A 10,652-nucleotide genomic window follows, 5' to 3' on the forward strand; every position below is an offset into this window, starting at 1 on the left:
AACATAGGCAAAATGAATACATTAGTGAGATAAATGAGGCAAATTTTCCAAATTAACATCAATTGAATATCTCCTTTAATGAAATATATTAGGCTGATAAGCCTTTCTATGTAGGATTTAATCTTTAAGGGAAATAAACAAGGCATTTCTAGTTTTCTATCTGGTCAGATTACTTGAAAACTTCTTATAGCCTTATTGTTATATTTTATATAATTTTATAATACTTATAAATTATATTTATACTATTTATTAAATTTATAATATTTTATATTTTATTTATACTAAATTGATATTATATTACATGATATATGAATTACATATAATTCATTTATTCACCATAATAATTAGTGTCATTATTTCAGAACTTAGTCTCTGAAACACTTATGTGTTTCTGGTAAAGACAAAAGCATGTATCAATTTTGAACAAGGGATCCTGTTGGTATTCAAGGGAACACAAAGCTTTAGAGTACAAGGAGGACATCTATTATTTTAAAAGAAAGCAGAAACACACCTAGGAAAATCAAAATCTTGACTGTTTCACAGATATTTCAATATGTTCAGCAGGAGCAAACAAGTATCCAAACGCTCTTAGGAAAGAAATGAGTTGGTTCATTACAACTTGAACCAAAGTGTCAAGTGTTAAACATAGATCCAAATATAGTACCTTCTGGCAAAGAAACCGCAGAGGCAGAGCTGGTAGACACCTGATAGCATTGCCCCAGCAACCTGAGCTCAAGTTTTGCTTGTTGTGGAGACAAATACACTGGAAATCCAGGCAGTGAACAAATCACATTACCTCAATTCCAGAAAGTTCTTTGAAGATGAATTTTAAACCTCCTGATATGTCTTTTTGCTTGTTTCTGTTTTAATATTTATTGTAGAATTTTTAAATATATACAAAATAGAAAGAATAAGTTAATGAATCCCCAATGGATCCATTACCCAGCCTCAATCATCATCATCAATAATGTAATTTTAAAGTGTAACCCATAATGTTAAACAAAAAATAAGTTTTATACATGACATGCGTGCATGCTCAGTTGCTTCAGTCATGTCTGACTCTTTGCGCCCCTATAGACTGTAGCCCACCAGGCTTCTCTGTCCATGGGATTCTCCAGGCAAGAATACTACAGTGGTAGCCATTTCCTCCTCTGGGGATTTTCCTGATCCAGGGACTGAATTCCGGTATCCTGCATTGCAGGCAGATTTTTTTTATCACTGAGCCACGGGGGAAGCCAGTGGCAAAATTTCACAAACTATTTTCCAGGTTCAGTGAAAGAATGTGGGTTTTAGTTCATCTATGTTGCTCTTAAAGAGTTAGAAAACAATTGGCAGGTTTTTTCAGATTTAAATTCTCAGGGTAAATAAATCTTTATGAGATCGCCATTAATGAAAACCAAGCGTGTTCAGAAATTCATTTTTATTAGACCACCTGCAGAATGAATATAGGGCTTCCAGGTGGCACTAGTGGTAAAGAAACCACCTGCTAATGCAGGAGACATAAGAGATGTGAGTTGGATCCCTGGATCAAAAAGACCCTCTGGAGTAGGAAATGTCAACCCACTCCAGTATTCTTCCCTGGAAAATCCCACAGACAGAGTAGCCTGGCAGGCTACAGTCCATAGGGCCACAAAGGTTCAGATACGGCTGAGAAACTGAGCGCAGCAAAAGAATGAACAGACTTTCAGGATACATTCAATACTAAAGCTCACCAGAAGCTAATGAAAAACACAGATGTTCAATTTATCAATTTAAAAGATACTTGTGAAGCAATCTGAAAGGTTCAGGGCATTTCACTTCCAGAAAAGTCTAATTGAAAAAATAAAATTTAGGTTAGACATTTGCGAACAAGAATAGGATCAGAGCAAGATGAGGTGGATGAAGTTAAAGAGAAACTCACCCTATTGGAGTAACCAGATGGGCTCTTGCTGGGAACTACTTCAGTGGGTCAGTTAGGATGCTCGTAACACATCTTCCTCCGCACAGGGTGGGAGAGTACTAACAAGGGTTTGCCTTCAAACTTTTCCTCATTTAAGTGCCTAATTTCCACTTTTTCCCCATTACTAAAACACTTCACTCTGAAGATACCGAATTTCTAAGCTTCTATTTTACCTACTTGAGGAACATTTTAAATTAAGGTCTTCCTGATGTTTAGGAAGCAGTCTACTTGGAAACTACTGACTCCTGGGCGAGCTATCTGCCATCCCTCAGGTCATTTAGACTTCACTACTGGCAAAACACAAATACAGATTTTTCCTGTTTTTCCAGCTTCCAAAGAAAGGATTCTGGCTTTTTCTGGGATTGTTAAAGAAAAACTATCCTATAATCCAGTCTCTAGAGGATGGCTCCCTTAATAAGTTCTGCTTACATTTTCAACTCAAACACACAAAAAAATTTTTCTCATCTTTTTGCAAGCATGCTGATTCTGTTAATATTTATTTCTAAGAGTAATAAGGCATATTCTTTGTTTCTCCTTTATGCATGCACTTGTTACAAGTTTATTATTACTACCTTAACTTCTCCTTATCAAAGGGTTGAGAATCGAAATGATTTGAAAAGCTCCCAGTTTAGAATTTTTGTTTCTTCAGCTCTCTCTCGCTCTCTCATATTAACTAACAAATGAGACACTCTAGTTAACAGAGCCAGAAGTTTTGGACTTCTTTCATTTGTTCTAAGTGGCTTCCTTTCTAACCCAACCCTAGGCAATCTGTAAGAATTTGACTCGATCAAACAGCCTATCTACTGACAAGAATTTTTCAAAATCAATTCCAGCCCAAAGAATAATATTGGAGAGCACGCCATTGTACCTGCAAGGACTCTCGTATTTAAAAAGAGCAGTTTCCTTCTCTGCCAATCTGTTCCAAAACGGTTGGCTAGTAGACCCTGTAGTAATAAATGGCGGAGATGCTGAGGAATTTTCTGGGCTGTAGCAGTGCCATTTCCAGAATAATGACATTTGGTTACTTTTATGTATCAATAAATGTAATATTGTATATAAATTATTTCACCAAAAATAATTTGCCTCTTGGGTTTTGAAGATAAAAAATACCCTGGTGAGTTCTATAAAATTTAAGGCAATCTACTCTTTTTTTTTTCCCGTCAGATTTGCCTGTGTTTGTTTTATCTATATAACTATAATCACTCTTTGGATTGGATTGACAAATAATTTCTTTGGAGGGCCCACCTGCAAAATGACAATAACATTATCTGACAATATCAGAGCATAATATATTCAACTCAGAGAGGCCTACACACTGGGCATAAATGCAGTGCTTACTCGTCACATTTTTCCCCTTAAAGAACGTGTAAGTGCCACCATGTGACTGGGAGGATGCCTGCGTGCTCAGTCACTAAGTTGTGTCTGACTCTTTGTGACCCCATGGACTGTAGCCTCCCCCAACCCCTGCCAGGCTCCTCTGTCTATAAGATTTCCTGGAACTAGTTGCCATGTTCTCCTCCAGGGGCTCTTTCCACCCTAGGGACTGAACTTCATCTCCTGTGTCTCCTGCATTGCAGGTGGATTCTCTACCACTGAGTCACCTGGGAAGCTCTGAGTGCAAGGATACTATGTTTCAAATGGAGACTTGCGGGGGTACTGGGCTACTTGAGGAATGACCTTTCAATGTTATTTGTTTGACAATATGCAGTTGTAATGGCTTCCCTGGTGACTCAGATGGTAAAGAATATGCCTGCCATGTAGGAGACCCAGGTTTGATCCCTGGGTCAGGAAGATCCCCTGGAGGAGTGCATGGCAACCTACTCCAGTCTTCCAGCCTGGAGAATTCCATGGACAGAGGAGCCTAGTGGGCTTCAGTCTATGGAGTCGCGGAGTCTAACACGACTGCACGACCAACACTCTCACTTTCATGTAGTTATAACAACTGAGTATAATTTTTAAAGTTTTTATTGAAATGCATTTTTGCTTCACTGAGTTTTCATTGATGATTATGTTTTTGTGGGATGAAACAATAGAAAGAGGAAAGTAGAAGGAGTAGGGAAAAGAGTATAAGAGAGAAAGCAAAGAAAACAAAGGAGAAGTGATAAGGAAACTGAAGAAGAAAATGCAGGATGGGGAAAGGCAGAAAGTTGCTTAGGAAGAAGAGCAAGATGGAGAAGAAAGCTTCCTGAGAGAATGAGAATAGTTTGGTTGGTTCGCATGGTAGTGTGATTATTCTACTCCAAGCACCACTGAGAAGTTATAAGACTCCCATGTAGCTGCAGTGATCAATTTTCAATTCCCATCGTGTTCTCTTTACTTTTAACTTTTGCTCTTATTAGTTATTCGTTCCAATACTGTTATCAAAAGCTGCTAATCTTATCTCTCTCTTTCCTTTCAATCTTAAGGTAATGAGACACCTGACCCTTTCCCGTCACAAAGCCAGAAAAAAAGGAGCAAACATATGTTTAGGGGAAAGAAGAACAGGGTTTCAGGAACCTTTTGACCCCAATCCATACCAACACGTCATCTCCTAGGCTAGCAGTGCTCCTCTGCTAAGCTTCCGTCATGCTTTTGTAACTAACATATCCTTTTACAAAAGAGGAAACTGTAGTTTAAATGTCTTGCCTATGGCTCCCCAGTGAGCAAGTGTCAGAAATAAAACCCAGGCCTCCTGACGTCAAAGTTCTTTCCACTTCACGATGCCTAAAAATACAAACAAATAACTCCCCAAGGCAAATAAAACCTTATCCACTGCTATACTGCATCTTGCTAAACTTGAAGTTTAGCAAGGTTGATTTTTAAAATCTACCTTTTAAATAAAAGGCTAAAAATCTAGCTTTTTAATACACAACACCTGACTTTGTAACACATTAATCCACTTAAATGTATTTTACTAAATAAAATGTTCTTAATATTTATATTGAGTCTAATAATCTAGTAGTATCCCATAATAATAGTTTCTAACTGTAAGAACCCTCAGGAAATTTCTCCTATCACTTAAATAAAAAATCTTTAGCTGAATGGAGATCTTTTTGTGACTTTACTTATGCATTTGAATGACTTCACTGTTTCCTGTGAGTGCCAACCCTACAAATCTGTCTTGGTGACTAGATCTCACCATAGAAGTCACTTTCCTGGGTCAGCCTTCTGACTCTTCAGAGTAAGTTATCCACCTCTGCATATTGCATTTATACAGTGAATAAATACTTTTACAGTAAAGTTAAAAAAAAAAGGGGGGGTAAAGCATCAGCACTTACCTTCAAAGCCTTTGTTATGACAGTAGTTACACAGTAATTTGAGTAATCACTATTTAATGCCACTGTTGCCTTCCAGACCATAAGCACCATCAGGGTAGAATTTGTCTTAAGCACTAATATATCCCTAGCACCTATCACAGGGATGGGCACAGAGTAGGTGTTCAATAAATATTTATATAGTAAGTGAATTTCTCTCACAGGATGGAGCAATAGAAAGGAGAAAAGTGTGTTTCTCTGAATAATTGCATGACGTTATGCTTATCTAACTTAAGAAGATAATAATGTCCTCTTTCTTCTGTGCTACTGTTCACAATTCGCTAGGTTAAGTGTTTTGTGTACATATTCTCACAACAACCGTATGAGGTAGCAACAATTTTAAACCACTTCTCCTGAGGACGCTGAAGTTTACAAAGATTAAGTATCTTGTCCAAAGTTACCCAGCTAGTGGTTGAAGTTTGGCTGATACATGAATTTAGGAAATAAAAACGCAAAGAAAATATTATGCTTTTTTTCCAAAGACTAATTTCTCCTTCTGTCTTTTGTTTGTTTTATTTTTTTATTAAAATATAGTTTCTTTATCTCCTGTTTTTTCATTAACATTATACCAGCACCAGGGGGAGATGAGAAAGGGAAATGCCCACTTCCCCTAATAATTATTGTCAGACTTTTCCACTTTGATTCTCATTTAACAAATCCTGATTGTAGAACGTTGGCTTTTATGTCTGTAAGTCTAAAAGATTCCAAATATTTCATTCACATGTCCATGTATTACATACATAACTATTTTAAATGGTATCTGAAAGATGTGGTATACATATATAATGGAATACTACTCAGCCATAATAAAAAAATGAAATAATGCTGTTTGCAGCCACATGAATGGGACTAGAGATTATCATACTAAGTGACGAAAGTCAAAAAGAGAAAGACAAATACCATATGATATTAATTACACATGGAATCTAAAATACGACACAAATGAACTTATTTATGAAACAGGCTCACAGACACAGAGAGCAGACTTGGGGTTGCCAGTGGGCATGGGACGGCGTGGGATTTGGGGTTAGCAGAGGCAAACTATTATGTGTAGAATGGATAAGCAACAATATCCTACTGTATAGCATAGGGAACTACATTAATATCCTATAATAAGCCACAATGGAAAAGGATATGAAAAAAGATTCAGTTTTATATATATATATATATGTATCTGAATCACTTTGCTGTAACCAGAAACTAAAACAATATTGTAAATCAAATATACTTCAATAAAAAATAAATTAAAAAATAATATCTGATGTTGGCAACCCCCAGACTTGTAAGTGAAGGTACCTCCAGATGATTCAGCCCCCAGCCATCAAGCCCTCCCAGCTGAGGCCTCAGACATGGCAGAGCAATGACAGGCCAACTCCACAATGCCCTGTCTGAATTCCTAACTCACAAAATCCATGAGTGTAACAAGATGACTGTTATTGTAAGTCACTAAACTTTAGCTTGAGAGAGTTTATTATGCAACAGTAATCAGAACAGATGGATTGCTAAATGGTTAGAAGCCTGGAGAAATAAGGCTTCCCTGGTGGCTCAGAGGTTAAAGCGTCTGCCTCTAATGAGGGCCACCCAAGTTCGATCCGTGGGTTGGGAAGATCCCCTGGAGAAGGAAATGGCAACCCACTCCAGTATTCTTGCCTGGAGAATCCCATGGATGAAGGAGCCTGGTAGGCCACAATCCACGGGATCACAAAGAGTCGGACACAACTGAAGTCACTTTCACTGGAGAAATAAATAGATATGTGATAAAGCAAGTATGGTAAAATATTAATTGCAGCATAAAGGTGGACATGTATGGGTGTTCGATGTAAAATTTTTTGTTTTTCTATATATTTGAAATTTTTTGCCATAAAATGTTGGTAAGGAAGAAAAGAATAGGAACTGTTGTGGATAACAGAAAAACTGCTAACTAGCATTTATCATGTATTACAACGTGTAGGGCCTTGTGCCAAGAGTTTTTATATTTATTACATCATTTAATTTTCTCAGCCCTACTTTCTGATGCTATTATTTCTCCACTCTATAGATGAAAAATCCAAGGCTCAGAGAGGTTAAGTCATTTATCTATGCTTCATTTCAGTTCAGTTCAGTCGCTCAGTCGTGTCCGACTCTTTGCGACCCCATGAATTGCAGCACGCCAGGCCTCCCTGTCCATCACCAACTCCCGGAGTTCATTCAGACTCATGTCCATTGAGTCAGTGATGCCATCCAGCCATCTCATCCTCTGTCGTCCCCTTCTCCTCCTGCCCCCAATCCCTCCCAGCATCAGAGTCTTTTCCAATGAGTCAACTCTTCGCATGAGGTGGCCAAAGTACTGGAGTTTCAGCTTTAGCATCATTCTTTCCAAAGAACACTCACGGCTGATCTCCTTGCAGTCCAAGGGACTCTCAAGAGTCTTCTTCAACACCACAGTTCAAAAGCATCAATTCTTCAGCACTCAGCCTTCTTCACAGTCCAACTCTCACATCCATACATGACCACTGGAAAAACCATAGCCTTGACTAAACGGACCTTTGTTGGCAAAGTAATGTCTCTGCTTTTCAATATGCTGTCTAGGTTGGTCATAACTTTCCTTCCAAGGAGTAAGCGTCTTTTAATTTCATGGCTGCAGTAACCATCTGCAGTGATTTTGGAGCCCAAAAAGATAAAGTCTGACACTGTTTCCACTGTTTCCCCATCTATTATCTATGGTAAATGTTTGTAAATAGTAGAGATGGGATTCCAATCCAGGTATATGTGATTCCATAATTGATGTCCTAACTCCTTCAGACTTATAGCACTACTGTTCCTGTCCACCCTCAATCCATTTCTTTGGTTAAAAGGTAAAGTAAAAACTCCTCACAATAAACAAATAAATTGGTATCTGAATTTCTTCAAAAATATAAATATTTTTCCTTTTTGTTTTTTCCTGAGAGTGCAAAGATGGGAAAGAAAGTAACAGGGTATGAGGTTATAAGGAGAACCAAGAAGGCAATTAGAAACTAAGGAAAGTGTTGTGTTTTGTTTTATATTTTCTTGATCATGAAGCAAGGCATGTGGGATCTTAGTTCCTCAACCAGGGATTGCCCATTGCGTTGGTAGTGCAGAGTCGCAACCACTGGACAGCCAGGGAAGTCCCGTGTAGTGTATTTTTTAACAGTTATATATCAAAATACATCAATGGTGATTGGTTTATAAAAATTAGTTTATAGTGCAATTACATTTACACAGAAGAAGCAGATTTCACGTTTGCCCATAGGTTCCTAAATAAACAATAGTAAATACAATCAAAGTTTTCTTTATCCTTCAGACTGATTCCTTTTTGGGGGATCTGCCCAAGAATTCCAAGTGGTACCCACTACTTGATCTTTGTAAACTGTGAGATCCCTTGAGATATAATCTTGATATCAAGGGATATCAACAAGTATAATCTTGTTGAAAGAGAGGTAATGTGCTCGATAGTGCAAAGTAGCAAGAGGGTTTTTCTGTATGAAATTATTCCTTATTTTTGGTTTGGAATTATTTTTGTTCTCCAAAATAACACTGCCAACAATCCTTTAATTATAACTCTACCACTCCACAACTCACATTTTTCCTTTTATTTCCCTTGAAAATTATAAACAAGTTCTTAATGAAGGCTGTATGTGCACTAACAGATACTCAAAGGTAAAAGCTTTTCTATATATTCTATTTATTTCATAGTCCTGTCTGCTGCTACTGCTGCTGCTAAGTCGCTTCAGTCGTGTCCAACTCTGTGCGACCCCATAGACGGCAGCCCACAAGGCTCCCCTGTCCCTGGGATTCTCCAGGCAAGAACACTGGAGTGGGTTGCCATTTCCTTCTCCAATGCATGAAAGTGAAAAGTCAAAGTGAAGTCACTCAGTCCTGTCCAACTCTTAGCGATCCCATAGACTGCAGCCCACAGGGCTCCACCATCCATGGGGTTTAGCAACTATTAAATAATATGTCAATACAATACACAATCCAAACCTGAAAGCAAGCATCATTTTAGAAATTAGACAAGATGGCATATAAAAATGAAACAAAGTCTGATTCACTGAGTGCCTATTGCATGCTTAGCTCAGGGAGATGCCCTTAGTTTTATGACAGTTTCATCAAAACCCTAGAATCTTTTCCAAGTTAAAGAACAGTCTGCATATGTCGCTACTAAGAGAAAGATGGATTAAAGAAGACATCCAAGCTGACCTCATTACAAATGTGAGGACTAAAGAAGTAAAAAGAACTTAGCTCTAATAAAACCTATTATTACTTGGATCAAGGGCTTCCCTGGTGGCTCAGATGATAAAGCGTCTGCCTGAAATGCGGGAGACCTGGGTTTGATCCCTGGGTTGGGAAGATCCCCTGGAGAAGGAAATGGCAACCCACTCCAGTATTCTTGCCTGGAAAATTCCATGGACTGAGGAGCCTGGTAGGCTATAGTCCATGGGGTCGTAAAGAGTCAGACACAACTGGGCAACCTCACTTTATCAAGAAGTGCAGATCATAAAAGTAAAGAAATATTACTTGGATCAATTGACAATTCCACAAATATAACAACTATATATGCATGCATGTGTGCTAAGTTTCTTCAGTTGTGTCTGACTCTTTGCTGACCTATGGACTGTAGCCCACCAGGCTTATCTGTCCATGGGATTCTCCAGGCAAGAATACTGGAGTAGGCTGCCATTTCCTTTTCCAGATGATCTTCCCAACTCAGGGATCAAACCTGCATCACTTATGTCTCCTGCAATTGGCAGGCTGGTTCTTTACCAGTAGCGCCACCTGGCAAGACCATAACAATTATACTTGGGAAATATTCTGGTATTTTTAAATTAATTTTTAAGTCTATTATGAGGAATCCCCATGGATTTTTCAACTATGTCCCCCCTTTTTCCCATTAGTATCATCACCTTTACCACTTTAGACAGATTTCATCACATTTTAAACTCAAGTTTTACAATCCAGTTTTTGGTAAGTCCATTCTTTCTGTTCTAGTCGCTTCCTAAGGGTTTCAACTATTATAGATTTATGTCAATAACTGATTACTAGATTAAATTACTAGCATATTTGAGACTTACATTGTTTTCCTTGTTGAGGATCACTGGAGTGTGTGAAACCTACAAACAACATTCAAATCAAGACATTTTCATTAAGGCAGACAGTGATATTTTAGACTGATACTCTAAATTTATTTTAATATAATCTAGAATCCCAGGGATGGGGGAGCCTAGTGGGCTGCCATCTGTGGGGTCGCACAGAGTCGGACACAACTGAAGCAACTTAGCAGCAGCAGCAGCATGCTTCACTGGAAACCATGAACAGAGTAAAATTTTCCCCTTAACTGGCTTTTTTTACTTGATTACTAGATAGTCTCTTGTCAAATGTATGATGAAAGTGAAAGTGAAGTCGCTCAGTCGTGTCTGACTCTC

This window comes from Bos javanicus, chromosome 6 (genome assembly GCF_032452875.1).
Source record: "Bos javanicus breed banteng chromosome 6, ARS-OSU_banteng_1.0, whole genome shotgun sequence".
Taxonomy (NCBI): domain Eukaryota; kingdom Metazoa; phylum Chordata; class Mammalia; order Artiodactyla; family Bovidae; genus Bos; species Bos javanicus.